The 17,934-nt window shown below is 47.0% G+C and overlaps 2 pseudogenes; one reads left to right on the plus strand and one right to left on the minus strand.

Moving 5' to 3' along the window:
- LOC119856959 overlaps positions 1–13,902 on the plus strand; it is a 35,078-nt pseudogene extending 21,176 nt beyond the window's left edge.
- LOC119856962 overlaps positions 1–17,934 on the minus strand; it is a 180,975-nt pseudogene that overhangs the window by 156,875 nt on the left and 6,166 nt on the right.

The raw sequence follows: 17,934 nt of genomic DNA on the forward strand, positions 1-17,934 counted from the left end.
TGCCTTGACAGAGCTATGATCCATGAAGGGGCACTCCCACCTGAAATGACCCTCCTGTCGACTTTCAAAGCACTGGCCCTTGGGGCCCCTGCCAGCGTGCTCCTTTCTAGGATGGTGTGTCTCCTTCTTTCTGGGATTTTTGGTCTCCTTTGTGTAGCACCTCAATATTCAGATTCTTCCCTCTGGCAGAGGGTACCTCTTGCAGGGTTTGTCTGGTCAGTGGTCCCTGTTCTTCTCATCTCATCCGGTCTCTGCTGAAATTTGGTAGTGGTACTCCCATGGCTTTCTGGTCTCAGAGCCACAAGGGCTAGGTCCTTGGCAGCCATGTAATCCTCAATGAGCATCACCACCTCAGGGAGGGTCGACAGCCTATGGTGCTTCACCCAGTCCCTTCCTCCAGCTGGGAGAATCTGGGTGGATTGCTCTATCACAATCCTCTCCACTATCTGCACCCCAGTCTGTCTCTCTGGGTTTAGCCAGCACCAGCAGTGGTCCCATAGACATTGGGCCACCACACAGGGTCAGATTTCAGGGTGGATTTCTCCTGATGAAACTCTGTCAGAATGTTTCTGGACTGATTCCCAGGTGGTCGAGTATGGCCAGCTTCACCTTGGCATAGTCCAGCACCTCTGTAGGGTCTAGGTTCTGATATTTGGCTTGTGCAGGGCTGGTTAAGTAGGGGGCTACCAAGGTAGCCCAGTGTTCTGGTGGCCAGCATGTGGTGGTGGCCACCCATGTGAACGTAATCAGGAAGGCCTCAGGGCCCATCTTCATGTGCTGATATGGGCAACCTGGCAGAGGGGTTGTCTCCCACCAGCCCAGGCATGGTGGCTTTGGTTTCCCCTTGCAGATGTAGTAGTATTGACATCTGTTGGATCAGACACTCTTGCTGCTGCAGCTGCTGCTAGGCCGCTAATTCGTGCATCAGCTGTTGTTGCTGTTTTTGTTGATGGGCCATCTGTTGTTGCTATTGGGATGCAATGTGTTGTAGCAGCTGCCCCGATGCTGTTGAGCCACCTGCTGCTGCTGGCTCTCCAATAACTACTTCAACTGCTTTTCTGTGTCCATGGTTTCCTTGCCACTTAGTCCCCTTAACAGTCTCACTTGGCGGTTTATGTCCGCATTCTCCACTGTGACGGGATCCTGGGGGTGCAGCCCAGGACTGTGGGACCGCTATGCCCCCTTAACTCTCCAGCCTGGGGTGTATTGCACAATGCTTTGCTAGTGACAAGCAGCAAACCCCTCCAGGCGCTGTGATCACTCAGAACAACCACATGTAGAGCCCCACACCCAGCTAGATTGCATGAAAGCTCCCAGAACCACCCATGAATCACACAGAGAAAGCTGCCAGCTGAATCTCCCCAGCTCCCAGCACTGTACCTCAGGAATATACCATCTTGTACTGCTCAAGAGAAGCAGAGAAAATTTATTAATTGGTTCACCACTTCATCAATGGAAAGTGGACATGCACCAGTATTTGCAAACCTGAGCAGATTTATCAACACTTCAGGCAAACTTACTGGTAAAGATAAACAGTAACATTTTGACTACAGAAGATAGATTTTAAGTGATTATAAGTGATAGGCAAAAAGTCAGAGTTAGTTACCACCTGAAAATATAAAAACATAAGCATGCAATCTAAACTCTCAACCCTATTAGGCTGAGCAACATCTAGATTAAGTGGTTTTTCTCATCCCACTGGGTATTGCAGTTCATAGTACACAGGTTTCACCCTAGAAACCTGGCCAGTCTCCTCTGTTGGAGTCTTCAGTCTTCTGAGAGTCCTTGTTGCTTGCAGCATAGGTGGGGAAGGAGAAAAGGCCAAGCAGTGGGACTCTGTGTTCTGTTGTATGCCCTTAATCCATGTGCTTGGAGAACACAAGTCCAGGCATGTCTGGTGGGCATTGCTGAGTCACCAGGTAAGGTTGAACAATTCCTCCTGTGTGGCCTTATGCAGGTGAGTCATTGAATTGTAACTCCCTTGCTGGAGAATGGCTGTTGATGGTTGTTTGACACCCACCCGGCCGTTGGTTACTTTCCTTGCTGTTGTCTCTGTGGAACTAATATCTGGCCAATTCCCCAATTTACATCATCACAACCATACAACACAATCTCATAACTTCATATTCCATGGCAGGTCTGGGCCAGAGCTGGGTTGGAGCTGGCAGGGAGAGGCGCCTCTCCCTGCCGTGACAGATCCAGGGCTGAGGGAGAAGCATCTCTACCCGCTGCAGCCCTGAGCCTCTGCGTGATGCTTAATAGTTTGCTGTGCGGCCATACGGCCTTGCAGCTTAGAGGGAACTTAGATCATAACCTTTCACATGATACCTTACAAGGAATGCTTTATATGTAAGATCACAATTATATGTAAATGAGGAATATGGGGGTTACAGGGTGCTCTCCCAAGGTATAGGATATCCACCATGTGTTGGGGGTTTGCTTTGTGATCAAGGCCAGCAGTGCTACCTAATTGCGATACTCCACAATGTAATGCCTAACTGAGAGTCCAAGGGTCAATTTCCTTGGTAGCTACAGTTTGAGGTAGTGTCACCCACTGGCAAGAGTCCATAGGCCACCTTGCCTAGCAGCTATAGCTCAGAGTAGTGTCACCCACTGATGAGAGTCCAAAGGCTGCTCTGCCTAGTGGCTATAGTTCAGGGTAGTGTTGCCTACTGGCAAGGGCGGGTGGTAGAGGAACATGGGCCCACGGTACTCGACCATTTTTGACATTCAATTTCACTTAGCTCCTGGAGCTCCCAGAGTCTGGGAGTTTGATGCAATCCTGCCATTTAGACTGTCGCAGGGTCAGAGACACCAGGGCTTTGACTCCTGGGGCAGCCTCAAGACTACAGCACCAGGGCCACTGACCTTGGGGCAGTCTGCATGGCAGGTGTGACCCAAAGCCATGGATCAGCGACCCTACAAGTCCCTTGAGACCCAATGCGAGTGAGCACAACAGGGCTGGCAGGCACCATACTGAGGAGCTGTGAATCCTGGAACACTGGCAGAAGTTTAGTAGAATCTGTCATACATTCAGGGAAATGTTTCAGTCCAGAAAATCAGCATTCTTGAATTAAACTAAGTTTCATCGGAAAATTTCTGAGCAGCTCTACTTTCCAGGGCAGCCCTTATAAATGATCATTTCTCTCCATTCAAGCACCATCTCTAAGGGGGTCCATCTGGGAGGAGTGGTAGATACGCTGGAGGGGAGGGATAGGATACAGAAGGACCTAGACAAATTGGAAGATTGGGCCAAAAGAAATCTAATGAGGTTCAATAAGGATAAGTGCAGGGTCCTGCACTTAGGATGGAAGAATCCAATGCACCGCTACAGACTAGGGACCGAATGGCTCGGCAGCAGTTCTGCGGAAAAGGACCTAGGGGTGACAGTGGACGAGAAGCTGGATATGAGTCAGCAGTGTGCCCTTGTTGCCAAGAAGGCCAATGGCATTTTGGGATGTATAAGTAGGGGCATAGCGAGCAGATCGAGGGACGTGATCGTTCCCCTCTATTCGACACTGGTGAGGCCTCATCTGGAGTACTGTGTCCAGTTTTGGGCCCCACACTACAAGAAGGATGTGGATAAATTGGAAAGAGTACAGCGAAGGGCAACAAAAATGATTAGGGGTCTAGAGCACATGACTTATGAGGAGAGGCTGAGGGAGCTGGGATTGTTTAGTCTGCAGAAGAGAAGAATGAGGGGGGATTTGATAGCTGCTTTCAACTACCTGAAAGGGGGTTTCAAAGAGGATGGCTCTAGACTGTTCTCAATGGTAGCAGATGACAGAACGAGGAGTAATGGTCTCAAGTTGCAATGGGGGAGGTTTAGATTGGATATTAGGAAAAACTTTTTCACTAAGAGGGTGGTGAAACACTGGAATGCGTTACCTAGGGAGGTGGTAGAATCTCCTTCCTTAGAGGTTTTTAAGGTCAGGCTTGACAAAGCCCTGGCTAGGATGATTTAACTGGGACTTGGTCCTGCTTTGAGCAGGGGGTTGGACTAGATGACCTTCTGGGGTCCCTTCCAACCCTGATATTCTATGATTCTATGATTCTATGATTCATCTGGATAAATACCAGTTCAGGGTATGAGCTTGGCTGGCTCTTAGCCCCCCGGAATAGAGTCTATCTCTGCCTTTTGGGAATATACCTGAGGGTGATAGCCTCCAAAGTTAGCAAAGGGGTAACTGGAGATACTAAATGCACCCTCATTAAGCCATTCTGTCAGATCTGTGATTGTGGAGTGGTGCCGTATCACTGGAGAATAGCCAATGTTGTAAGGGCAGGAGAATAGTGATCCGGGTAACTACAGCTCCGTTAGTCTGACCTCAATAGTGTTCCAGGTTTTAGAACAAGTGTTGAAGGAAAGAACACTTACACTCATGGAGGTGAATGGGAAAGGGGCTATTATACAACATGGGTTTATCAAAGGTAGATCATGCCAGACTACAGTGATTTTTCGTGGGGCGGGGGGAATAACTATTTTTTAAATAAGGGAAATGCAGTAGATCTAATATATTTGGACTCCAATTTAGCATTTGACATGAGAAATGAGAAATATGAGAAATGATTAATTACATTAGAAAAGATGGGGATTAATATAAAAATTGTAAGGTAGGTAAGGAACTGGCTAAAGAGGAGATGACAGTGGGTTGTGCTGAAAAGTGAACTAGTGGGCTGGAGGGATGTTACTATTGGAGTTCCTTGGGGATCAGTCTTGGGACTGATCTTATTTAATATTTTTATTAATGTCCTTGGCACAAAGGCTGCATCTACACTTGGAACTAAGGGTGTGATTCCCAGCTCACGTAGCTCTCATTGTGCTAGTGTGAGTATGTCAGTGTGAGCTGGGAATCAGACCCCTGGCTCAAAGTGTAGATGTAACCTGACTGTGCACCTACAAGCCTGAAAGGAAGATGTAGGTGTCTCATGACAGGGCTTGATGCTTCTGGGAGACGTCTGAGTCATGTTGTTAGTGCTTGTTGAGCTTTTCACAATATATGTGAGAGCAAGACCAAAAGACTCTCAGATGGGTTGGAGGGAGCGTGGAGGGATTTTTGGTTTGTTATGAACAGTAAGAGAGCTTCCTCTCACCAATGTCTCCATCACCAGGGGACCCAGAATTAGGGATGCTTTGCCTTGTGCACATGTTTTGAAAGCAGAGCACAGGACAGTTATATGTGGAAATATTAACAGCATTCATTTGCAATTAGAGCTCATGAAAGTACATGGATCCAGAGGCCATTGCCACAGCCATGTCCTGTGCATGTTCCCAGGCTGAGGTCTTGGACTTCCCCTCTCTCGGGGCAGAGGAGCATGTCCAATCTCATCTCTGTAGTAGTCACTAGGATGGCAAAAGTTACCAGCAGCTAGTGCAGCAAATGGGAGAGAAGGATACTGCTGGGTTGAGTTCCAGAGACGTGAATATGACAAAGCCAAAGAGCGGCAGCAGAAGTAAAAAAAGTACCAAGAAGAACAAGGGCTCTGGTGATGTGCCAAGTACATGTCCATACTTTGAGGATCCGAGCAAGATTTTTGCCGAAGACCAAGAGCTTGAATAGGAGGAGGACATACTTGGCAAATATGTGCTTTCTGGGGAGCTGAGCACTATACCAGGGGTTCTCAACATTGGGCCGTGACTTGTTCAGGGTAAGCCCCTGGAGGACTGTGAGACACTTTGATTACCTCAGCGTCCACAGGTATGGCTGCTCGCATACCCCCCAACTCATTTGTTCCCCTGGAAGTACTGAAAGTACCCAAGTTCCATTGTCAAGGGGTTGCGGGTGAAAATGGGATTTTTTGAAGTATTGAATTTTGAGTGATTTTTTGAAAACCATAGTCAATGGAAACAGTCAATAGTAGTGCAAATAATAATTGTGTCTTTATCTTCCAATTCAGGGATATGACTCCCATTATTTTAGATTCAGGTAGGTCTAGTCACATGCACTTTAAATGAGCCCATGATTAAAGGCTAGCAAAAGTTCTTAACTTATTAATTATGAATAATTTATTAATAATGGAGAAAAACATCATAAGCAAGCAAAGAACAATAGGTAATTTCAGTTGCAATTGTTCCATCTTTGAACAGAAATTACACCTTTAACAGTGAGTCCACTTGTGGGGGTGGAGGCACACTTTTTTAGATAAGTTAAAACAAAGTAGATTATTTCCCCAAATTAATAGTGAATTTTGTCCCAGTGTCCTGTATATTTCCAGAAAAAAAAGTTGAAAATATATAGCTGTAATTTATGGTAAACTATGTAGCAGGAATGTTGAAATTATCCCCAACCAAACTTTATCAAACTCAGGAACTTCAGAGTTAAGGTTAAACATAACACATTCAGATTTATTTTTTTAGAAATAGAAATGAGGCAACCTCAGCTCTGCCCTGTAGTGACACCATGCAATAACCAAATGATTATGACCTAAAGCTCTTGTAATCACAGTGTTTCAGGATTCACAGTTTAGGGAGTGCAGTCCAGACCATTGAGGGGTTGTGTCACTGCACAATGCCTTGCTCCCAACCTGGGCTGCTCACAGCCAGCTGACATAAGCATGCACATCACACGCTGAGTGTCTGTGTATAGCGGCAGCCTTGGTCCAGCAGACCCTGACCCCAGCAGCCTGACAGCAACACATCAGTCACACTCTGGCTTCCATGAGCCTTAGTTACAACCAGCAAGATGACTCCAATATACTCCAAGTCCTGAATTTCCCCAAAACCGTGTGCCTATAATGGCCATCTCTCTCCTGGACAGTTCAGAGAAATAATAAGGTTCATATGTTCCATTAAGGAGACAAAACACACCAACTTGCCACATTAACTGGAGATTACATTCATTTTAGTACACTCACAGCACTGCTGGTTTAGATTAATAGTAAAACAAGTTTATAAACAAACACAGATAGGATTTCAAGTGAGTTCAAGTATAAGGAATAAAGTTAGAAAAGGAGAAGTAAAAGAAAACAAAATAGAAGTCTAAAATTTAATTTAGCAAGGTACAATTTTTGCCTAAGCAGCTTTCTCACCTATATTCAGTTCCCAGAGACATCAACCCCCTCTGGGTTGAAGGACCATCTTTTTCAGTGTCAGCCAACTGGGATGAGAGTCAGTGGTCAGAAGTTAAAGCCAATGGTAAAACTCAGAGGCAGAACTGGGTACAAGAACCCAGGTCAAGCTAGAGTCCATAGAGAGGAGCAAAAGCCAAAGGTCAAAACCAGAGGTCAGGAACTGGAGCAGGCAGGGTATCAGGCAAGAATAGGTTCAAGGCAAAGGGCAGAACAGAGGCAAATTGGGAGGCAAGGCAGGAGCAGGCACAATGGTGAGCATGAGCATTGAGAAGCCAGCTAGCTGCTGCTATCGCTGCTGGCTTAAGAGCTAGCCTGCTGGCCTCTGCAGCCAATCAGGTTGCGTGGTTAATCAGGCAGCCTTCTGCAGGCCAGCTGTGGTGATGAGGCTGCCCAGAGACTAGCTCTTCTGCAGGCCCTGATTCCTGACACTACGCCCCTTTGAGGGTGCTGTCTAGGGGCCTCAGGACCTGGCTTCTCAGGGCAAGTGTTGTGGGAGACATGCAGAACGATTGGAGCATGGATGGGGTCTGTGGGATTCCATGAACACTTATCTGGGCAATGCCCATCCCAGTCAACTAGATAGTGTAGTTTTCCCTGGGCCCAATAAGAATCTAGAATCTGCTAAACCATGTTTTCTTCTTGGCCCTGAATTGTTATAGGTGGAGGAGGGGGAGCAGGTAGTGGTTTTGTACAGTCACCTTGTCTAGGGCCCAATAGTCAATACATGGCCACAAGCAGCCATCTTTCTTCTTGACGAAGAAAGATTGCAGCATCTGCTGTGGATGTGGATGGGCAGATGAAATCCTTCTGAAGGTTCTCCCACAAATACAGGTGGAGAGCCCAAAGTTTGGGTTCAGAGAGGGCAGACATCCAACCAAATAGGGTCTTGGCTTCTGGCTGGAGATCAATTGGGCAATTGTGAGTCTGATGTGAGGGCAGGACATCTGCCTTGCCCTTGTCAAAAATATTAGCCAAGTCACGGTATCTGTGCAGGATCTTGGCCACAGCAGGTGGGGCCACACAGGGCACTGAGGGTCCTGGTGGTCCTCCTGCCTGAAGGTCAGGATCTTCCAGTGGATGACATGAATCACAGACTGCAACCGTGTGTTTCTAGGATCTTGGGAGGCAGGATAGCCAGCAATGCCTGGAATTAAAATATAGGGTCCTCTTCCACCAGTGAATGTGAGGGTCATGGGTGGTAAGCCAGGGCATACCTAGGATAACCGGAGCATGAGGGGCCTGCATTAATCCAAATTGTAGGGTTTCCTAATACCCCCAGACGGTGATAACTGTTACTGGCACGACGTGGCAGGTTACAGGTCCTGAGGAGAGGAGAGACCCATCAATAGTCTCAACCAGATCTGGAGGATCCTTCCATAGTGTGTGGACTGCATGGGTCTTAGCAAAGTTTACATCCATGAAGTTACCTAGAGGCCTCAACTACGGCCTCTAGGGGGTCTTTCATTGTTTACCAGTAGTCAAATTAATAGAGGTGTCCGAAGCTACGTTAGAAACTGACTTGGGGTCTCTGCGCTGTGCTGACTGTTGCCCGTGGGTGCTGGGAACTGCTGGAGAGGGAAGAAAAACAGCTTAGTCTGGGCACCGCCCCAAGGGCTGGGGATGTGGTATTTCCCAGCCCCGGTTCAACCCAAATCTTTGCCGAACACATCAAGGCAAGATGGCCGGGTCCCCCACAACATAGGCACAAGCCTGAAACCCAGCATCAGTGCTACTCCAAGTCAGAGAAGTGCAAGCAAACCTGATGGTCTTGCATGAGCTCTGTTGCTGGGGAAGACCTGTGTGCCTGGGTGTCAGAGGCCTGATGGGTGGTAGCTTCTAGAAAAATTGAGGGACGCTCACAACATCACCCTGCGAGGTGATCATAAATTGTGATGCACAGTTCAATCAGGCTGTCCAAACTGGATAGAGATTCCACCCGGGCAGGCTTGTCCTTAATCTCCTCATTTAACCCCAGGAGGAAATGGTGGCACTGTGCTGTCTCATTCCACCCAGTGTCAGAAGCCAAATGACAAAATTCAGCAGTGTACTTAGCTATGGGCTGATCCCCTGCTGTAAGGCCTGAAGGGCTGCCTTGGCGGTCTGCACTCTATTGGGGTCACTGTGTGAATGAATTCCTCCAATTGCTGCAAGAGGGAGCTGGACTGTTTCAGGAGTGGTGAAGCCAAAGCCAAGGCTTCGCCTGTCAACAAACTTAAGATGAGCTTCACCCGGGCCTCGTCCGTGGGGAATGATTGGGGGCGGAGGAGGAACAGGAGCTGACATTGGTTCAAGAATCCCCGAAACTTGTCCCAACCATGATCAGATAGGTCTTCGGCCCCGGGGGCCACAGTAGGAGGATCCAGCTGAGCAATCTGTGCCTGCAGGGCCACATTCTGTGATTGCAGGGTGGTTACCACCACCTACAGGTTCTGAATGGCGTCTGCCAGTTCCACTGGGGCCTTAGTAGAGTCCATGCTAGTGCTGAGAGCTGCTACCCCCAATTTTATTGCTTTCTCAATCTGTCATCATCATCCAGCTGGGAGCAGGGCAGTCTAGCCTAGTGCCTAGAGCAGGCAGCAGGTCTAGTGGCTGGGGTCAGAGCCATTGTCAGTTGTTGGGTGCCAAAGCCAAGAGTCAAACTTGGAAGGCAGAAGCTGGGTACCAGAGTCAAGGGACAAAACCCAAGGTCAGGAATTGGAGTGGGCAGGGTATCAGGCAAGGCTGGGTGCAAGGCAGGAGCAGGCACAGTGGTGGGCATGAGCATTGAGAAGCTAGTGAGCTGCTGGTGCTGCTGGCTTAAGTGCCAGCCTGCTGGCCTCAGCAGCCAGTCAGGTTGCGTGGCTAATCCAGCAGCCTGCTGCAGGCCAGCTGTGCTGATAAGGCTGCCCAGAGACTAGCTCTGCTGCAGGCCCTGATTCCTGACACTCAGCCTATAAGAACTCTCCCCTCCTGCATCTGTCCAGTAACGGATGTCAAAAATGGCTTTCAGCTTCTGCTTGTATCTCCTAAACTCCCTTGTTACAAGAGGCAAAATGACTTCCTGCTGTTTTTGCCTTCCTGGGGGCTTCCCATCTCCTTGCTAATTTCTATGCAAATAGGACTTCCATTGTTTCTGATGCTATCGTGCTTAATTTACATAGGAGCCAGGTAGAGAGCTGTGACATTGCCGCCTGTCCGGGCAGACTGTAAAGCCCAATATCAATGGTTGTCCATAACTCCTTATGTAGTGTTAATGTGCACATTTTACAATGATATTAATCACCAATGTGTCATTAGCTTTCAGAAAAGACCTCACGCTATACATCAGGAGTGGTGAAACTTACTGACCCTCCGAGCTGCATACAATAAGCTTCTGAAGTTCAAGAGCCACAAGACATGCACAACCTGCCTCGTGGGGTGGCACCTGCTGGTGCGCGGGGCTTCTGCCCTGATGCCCCCCATGGGGATAAATCTCTTAGCCCCACCTCCCTGCCGGGCAGAAACCCCTTGTCCCACCACTCCACTGCAGGGCAAAAGCCCTGAGCTCCCACCATCCCAGTTTGATAGGAGGAGAATCCAGCAGGTTTGTGCATGGGGGTCTCTTTGAGCCACCAGCTTCTGTCTCCTGCAGAGTATAGATGCTTGATAGCTTTGTTCACTTGATATGTAAAAATGGGCCTTCATTGTCTTTGTCTGAAGATCAGGCTGGTCAAAGGATCAAATACACATTTAAAGATTCATCTCCACAACAGCCTGAGTCATGCCCCTCCCAGGTATGCCCTCCCCTCTTACCCTTAGTGGCTCCTCCCTGTAGCTCCCAGCTGTTTGCTGCTGCCTCTCCCCACAGACACAGTTTGCAGCTCGCCAGCTCCAGGAGCTTCTGCACAGGGAGGGGGTCCCACTGGCAAACCCTGGCATAAATTGGGCGGGGGAGTGCCCCCGCATGACCCCGCATGCCCCTCCCCACAAGTTGCCTCTGTAGGCCAGAAGGCACCATTAGCTCAGCTATTCTGACCTTATATATAACATAAGCTGTAGAATTTCACCCACTTACCCCTGTATTGAGTCCAATGAGTTGTATTTGGCTAAAATATTTCTTCCAGAAAGGCCTCCAGTCTGGATTTGAAGACATCAAGAAATGGAGAATCCCCCACTTCCCTCGGTAGTTTGTTCCAGTGGTTAATCACCCTTGCTGTTTTTTTTTTTTAAAGTGTGCCTTATTTCTAATTTGAATTTGTCTGGCCTTAACTTCAAGCCATTGGTTCTTATTATACCTTTCTTCACTAGATTAAAGAGCCCATTAGTACCTGCTGTTTCCTCCCTATGGATGTACTTGTACACCGTAATGAAGTCACATCTTGATCTTTTGCTATGGTAAAAAAAAAAATTGAGCTCCTTCAATCACTCACTGGCATTTTCTCCAGCCCTCAAATCATTTTTGCGGCAACTTTCCAGTGTTTTAAAAATGTGACCATCAGAACTGGACACAGCATTCCAGTAACAGTCTCACCAATTAACACAGGTAAAATCCCCACTGAGGAAGGCTGAAGAGGGGTGGACTGACACTTTTTATTCTTGCTGTCTTTGTCGGTTGCTCCATATTAAGTGGCAGGACAAGTTGAGCAATGATGATGTACATAGCTGAACCCAGCAACCGCTTCCATCAGCACTGGTTTGGTTTTGGCTGCTTTCTTGGCATCGACACATTATTAGGATGGAAGATTCATGAATTACAAATATGTTTACCCAGGATTGCTGCTACATGGTCAGTGGTCATATGGGGGCCAAAAACTTCGGTGGTGCAGTAAGAATGAGAAAAATGTACGTAGATTGAGAATCCAGCCAGACCATCGTAAGGTCCCAGGTAGGGGTTGGGTGGTGCTTGATCTGCAAGGAGGCTATGTCCTTTTGGGATTTACCATCATGATGATAATCCAGCACTTTTATACATATGCTGCCTTAAAATTAACTTGCCCTCTTATGCTCTTTGGTGTCAGGATCTAATAAGCCACCATTTCTGCTTAGTTATGGGGTTGTCACTTCACAAAATATAACACCAATCACACATTGCTAAATGATAGTGATACTTAAAATTGTAAGCAACTATTCATCTTTTTGTATTTTACTTTAGTGGGTAAATTAAAGTCAACTCTCTTGGTTAGATAAACATTATAATTCCTATTGTATTTCCTGAACTGCTTTAAAAAACAAGTGACCAACACAAAGATATTCTTTCCAGTTAGTAAAAAAAGTATGGATTTGATGAATGGACTATAAGGTGGATAGAAAGCGGGCTAAATCTTTGGGCTCAACGTGTAGTGATCAACGGTGATCTTGCCAGCAAGTTAAAAAGGGATTGGATGAATGTACTTTAAGATGGATAGAAAGCAGACTTGATTGTCGAGCTCAATGGGTAGTGATCAACAGCTCAATGTCTAGTTGGCAGACGGTATCAAGCGGAGTGCCTTAGAGGTTGGTCCTGGGGCTGGTTTTGTTCAACATCATCATTAATGATCTGGATGATGGGACGAACTGCACCCTCAGCAAGTTCGCAGATGACACTAAGTTGTGGGGGAGAGGTAGATATGCTGGAGAGTCGAGATAGGGTCCACAGTGACCTAGACAAATTAGAGGATTGGGCCAAAAGAAATCTGATGAGGTTCAACAAAGACAAGTGCAGAGTCCTGCATTTAGGATGGAAGAATCCCAGGCACCGGTACAGGCTGGGGACTGACTGGCTAAGCGACAGTTCTGCAGAAAAGGACCTGGGGTTACAGTGGGCAAGAAGCTGGATATGAGTCAGCAGCGTTCCCTTGTTGTCAAAGAAGGCTAACAGCATGTTGGGCTGCATTAGTAGGAGCATTGCCAGTGATCAAGGGAAGTGATTATTCCCCTCTATTCTGCACTGGTGAGGCCACATCTGGGGTATTGTGTCCAGTTTTGGGCCCCCCTCTACAGAAAGAATGTGGATAAATTGGAGAGAGTCCAGTGGAGGGCCACAAAAATGATTAGGGGCCTGGGGCACATGACTTACGAGGAGAGGCTGAGGGAACTGGGCTTATTTAGTCTGCAGAAGAGAAGAGTGAGGAGGGATTTGATAGCAGCCTTCAACTACCTGAAGGGGGGTTCCAAAGAGGATAGAACTTGGCTGTTCTCAGTTGTGGCAGATGACGGAACAAGGAGCAATGGTCTCAATTTGCGGTGGGGAGATCTAGGTTGGATATTAGGAAACCCTATTTCACTAGGAAGGTGAAGCACTGGAATGCGTTACCTAGGGAGGTGGTGGAATCTTCAGCCTTAAGGGTTTTTAAGACCTGGCTTGACAAAACCCTGGCTGGGATGATTTAGTCCTTGGGATGATTTGGTCCTGCTTTAAGCAGCGGGTTGGACTAGATGATCTCCTGAGGTCCCTTCCAACTCTTATCTTCTATGATTCTATGAGAAGCATAAAACCATGAGACATTCTCATTGGTGTGAGTTTTTAGAACTGCATGTGAATGCTCAGAGAACCACAGGTTCAAAAAATGTATAGGTTACACTTAGCAGAACCTATTTTACTTGACTCTGTGTATTTAAAGTACATCTTAATGTATTTGATATATTTTTGGTTTGGAGGATATAGGTATGAATGTAACGCATTGAAACGGCAGAATAACTGCTACACATTGTGTGACCACATTAGATAAGAGCTATTTTAGTACTCAGGAAATAGAATTAAAACTTGAACAACATAGAAAATTTCTATTCTCTCTTTTCAGGGCACAACATCAGGATGAGCCACATCATTTGCCTATTTACCTGCTCTGGAAAGCATTGAAGGCTTCAAACTGTAATTTAAAGAAACTAAGGTAAGAAATTGTTCCTTCTTTTAAAAAAATCCCCTTTTTACTGCTGTTATCCCAGAAATGATGCAGCCGGACAGCTCTTCACCATGGCTGCTCAGGAATTTGTTTAACTGTCCAGTCAATGGGGCAGATTCTCAGCTGGTGTAAACTGCCATAGCTCCATTGAAGTCAAGTTTCACCCGCTGAGTATTTGCTGGAATATAGGTGGGTTTGGCTTATATGGCAGCTTAGCGGTTCAACAACATTTACCCCAATTCCCATAGCAACAGGTTAGCAGGAGAGACAGAGCTAAGCAGTGTGGCTGGGGGTGGTTTAAGGTGAGGAAAGATTCAGGAGATTCGCAAGAAAATTTCAGGTATTTGTAAGGTGCCTATCACCATGGTGTCTAATCCCTGTACCAGTTTCTTTGTTTACCATTCATGTATCCTCGTTTGATCTCATTTCTCCCTGATTCAAAGGTGTGGTTTTTTGGGGGGGGGAGCAGGGGTGGTTTTTCTTTCTCTCTCTGTACCACTGTCATGGTTCTTGGGGAACCAAGGACTGAGAGTCATCTCGTTACCACTTGAGTCACTGAAGTCCACAAATCATTGTTTAAAGACTTCAAGGTACAGAGAATTCACCATTTACACTAGTTTAAACCTACAAGTGACTGTGCTCCATGCTGCAGAGGAAGGCAAAAAAACCCAAGGTCTCGGCCAGTCTGACACAGGGAAAAATTCCTTCCAAACTCCAAATATGGCAATCAGTTAGACCCTGAGCATGTGGGCAAGACCTTCCTGGCAGATACCTGGGAAAAAATGATCTGTCGTAACTCAGAGCCTTCTCCGTCTAGTGTCTCGTGTCCAGCAGTTGGGGATTTTTGCTACTGGCAGTCGCCGATGGGCCACATGCTATTATAAGCAGTCCCATCATGCCATCCCCTCCAGACCAACCTGATCTCCTTCTTTGAGAAGATAACTGATTTTTTAGACAAAGGAAATGCAGTAAGATCTAATCTACTGGATTTCAGTAGGGCATTTGATACAGTTCTACATAGGAAATTATTAGTTAAATTGGAGAAGATGGAGATTAATATGAGAATTTAAATATGGATAAGGAACTAGTTAAAGGGATGACCATTACGGGACACACTGAAAGGTGAACTGTCAGGCTGGAGGGAGATTACTAGTGGAGTTCATAGAATCATAGAAGATTGGGATTGGAAGAGACCTCAGGAGGTCATCTAGTCCAACCCCCTGCTCAAAGCAGGACCAAATCACCCCAAGGACTAAATCATCCCAACCAGGACTTTGTCAAGCCGGGCCATAAAAACCTCTAAGTCTGGAGATTCCACCACCTCCCTAGGTAACCCATTCCAGTGCTTCATCACCTTCCTAGTGAAATAGTTTTCCTAATATCAAAGCTAGACCTCCACCACTGCAACTTGAGACCATTGCTCCTTGTTCTGTCATCTTCCACTACTGAGAACAGCCTAGCTCCATCCTTTTTGGAACTCCCCTTCAGGCAGTTGAAGGCTGCTATCAAATCCCCCCCTCACTCTTCTGTTCTGCAGACTAAATAAGCCCAGTTTCCTCAGCCTCTCCGCAAAGTCATGTGCCCCAGCATCCTAATCATTTGTGTTGCCCTCCTCTGGACTCTCTCCAATTTGTCCAAATCCTTTCTGTAGAGGGGGGCCCAAAACTGGACACAATACTCCAGATGTGGCCTCACCAATGCCGAATAGAGGGGAATAATCACTTCCTTCGATCTGCTGGCAATGCTACTACAAATACAGCCCAATATGCTGTTAGCATTCTTGGTAACAAGGGCACACTGTTGAATCATGTCCAGCTTCTTCCCCACCCGTAATCCCCAGGTCCTTTTCTGCAGAACTGCCACTAAACCAGTTGGTCCCAAGCCTGTACCGGTGCCTGGGATTCTTCCATCCTAAATACAGGACTCTGCACTTGTCTTTGTTGAACCTCATCAGATTTCTTTTGGCCCAATCCTCCAATTTGTCTAGGTCACTCTGGACCCTATCCCTACCCTCCAGCGTATCTACCTCTCCCCCCAACTTAGTGTCATCTGCGAACTTGCTGAGGATGCAATCCATCCCATCATCCAGATCATTAATGAAGATGTTGAACTAAACCAGACCCAGGACCAACCCCTGGGGCACTCCGCTTGATATTGGCTGCCAGCTAGACATTGAGCAGTTGATCACTACTGATTGATACCAATGATCTAGCCAGCTTTCTATCCACCTTATAGTCCATTCATCCAAGCCATACTTTTCTAACTTGCTGGTAAAATACTGTGGGAGACCGTATCAAAAGCTTTGCTAAAGTCCAGATATATTGGTACACTGCTTTTCTCATTTCCACAGAACCAGTTATCTTATCATAAAAGGTAATCAGATTGGTCAGGCATGATTTGCCCTTGGTGAATCCATATGGACTGTTCCTGATCACCTTCCGCTCCTTCAAGTGCTTGAAAATCGATTCCTTGAGGACCTGCTCCATGATTTTTCCAGGGACTGAGATGAGGCTGACCAGTCTGTAGTTCCTCAGTTTCTCTTTTTCCCTTTTTTAAAGAGGGGCACTATTTTTTGCCTTTTTCAAAACATCTGGGACCTCTACCGATAACTATGAGTTTTCAAAGATAATGGCCAATGGCTCTGCAATCACATCAGCTAATTCCCTCAGCACCCTCGGATGCATTGCATTTGGCCACATGGACTTGTGCATGTCCAGCTTTTCTAAATAGTCCCCTACCTGTTATTTCACCACTGAGGGCTGCTCACCACCTCCCCATACTGTGCTGCCCAGGGCAGCAGTCTGGGAGCTGACCTTGTCTGTGTTCCTCAGGGATCAGTCTTGGGACGAATCTTATTTAACATTTTTATTACTGACCTTGGCACAAAAAGTGAGAGTGTGCTAATAAAATTTGCAGATGACACGAAGTTGGGAGGTATAGCCAATATGGAGAAGGACCGGAATATCGTACAAGTCTGGATGACCTTGTAAACTGGAATAATAGAAACAGGATGAAATTTAATAGTGCAAAATATACTTGCCGACAGATATTTTGAAATAAATTACCAAAATAATTATAACTGGCATGATTATATGGTGTTATGTTGCCAGATTGGATATGCAGAATTTTTATTTTTTTGGTGCAGAACTCACCCAGGAGTATAGTGTGCACTTCACAAAGGAATCAGCTGCACAGCTGAAGGGAAAAGTATACTGAAGGGCCATTTCTAATCATTTGGGGAGTCCTAACAATATCTTATAACAAACTGCTGGTTCTGTTCTGGGCACTCCAGCACCCAGAATGGGGTGAAAGGAAAGGATTGCTTTGGGGTTGGTCCTGCTTTGAGCAGGGGGTTGGACTAGTTGACCTCCTGAGGTCCCTTCCAACCCTGATATTCTATTATTCTATGACTGGGCCCCAGGTTAACCTGGGAGAGGCAGGGACCCAGATCAGCATCACCCCAGTAGGGGGTGCTGTGTTAACCAGAATGACAAGGGAAGAGAAGTGACATCCTGGGCACAGAGCGGATCAGAGATAGAGCTGGCCAGTGTGTGTGTGAGGGTGAGCAGCAAGTTGCAGGCAGCAAGGGGAGAAGGCCAGGTAGCAGCATCCTGAGAGCCAGGGCAAGGAGGCAGGTGGGAAGGTGAGAGCTGATCAGGGAAGCAGGCTGTGGCTGGCAGGGACTGGGAGCATCAGCAGGACACATGAGGAGCAGCCTGCAAGCAGGGGACAAGAGGAAATTGCTAAAGCTGTGTGACACAGGAGGACAATGCAGAGGGACCCGAGGAGATCAGAGATGACAGGACTGAGCTCTGGCCAGTGGGGCCACAGACCAGCCCTTAATTATCTGCCATGAGAAGGATGGGCCGGAAGGGCACCGGGGCCAGCCCACAGCTGGCTCTCAGTGACACACCTGCTGGCTGAGCTGCATTATCAGTAGCTGGGGTGACACTGCAGTTGTGGCGTGAAATGACGGGTCATAAGCAGGAGGAATCCCAGCCTCTTTGTGGTAACTCATGAATAC

The sequence above is a fragment of the Dermochelys coriacea genome, chromosome 6 (assembly GCF_009764565.3).
Source record: "Dermochelys coriacea isolate rDerCor1 chromosome 6, rDerCor1.pri.v4, whole genome shotgun sequence".
In the NCBI taxonomy this organism is placed as follows: Eukaryota; Metazoa; Chordata; order Testudines; family Dermochelyidae; genus Dermochelys; species Dermochelys coriacea.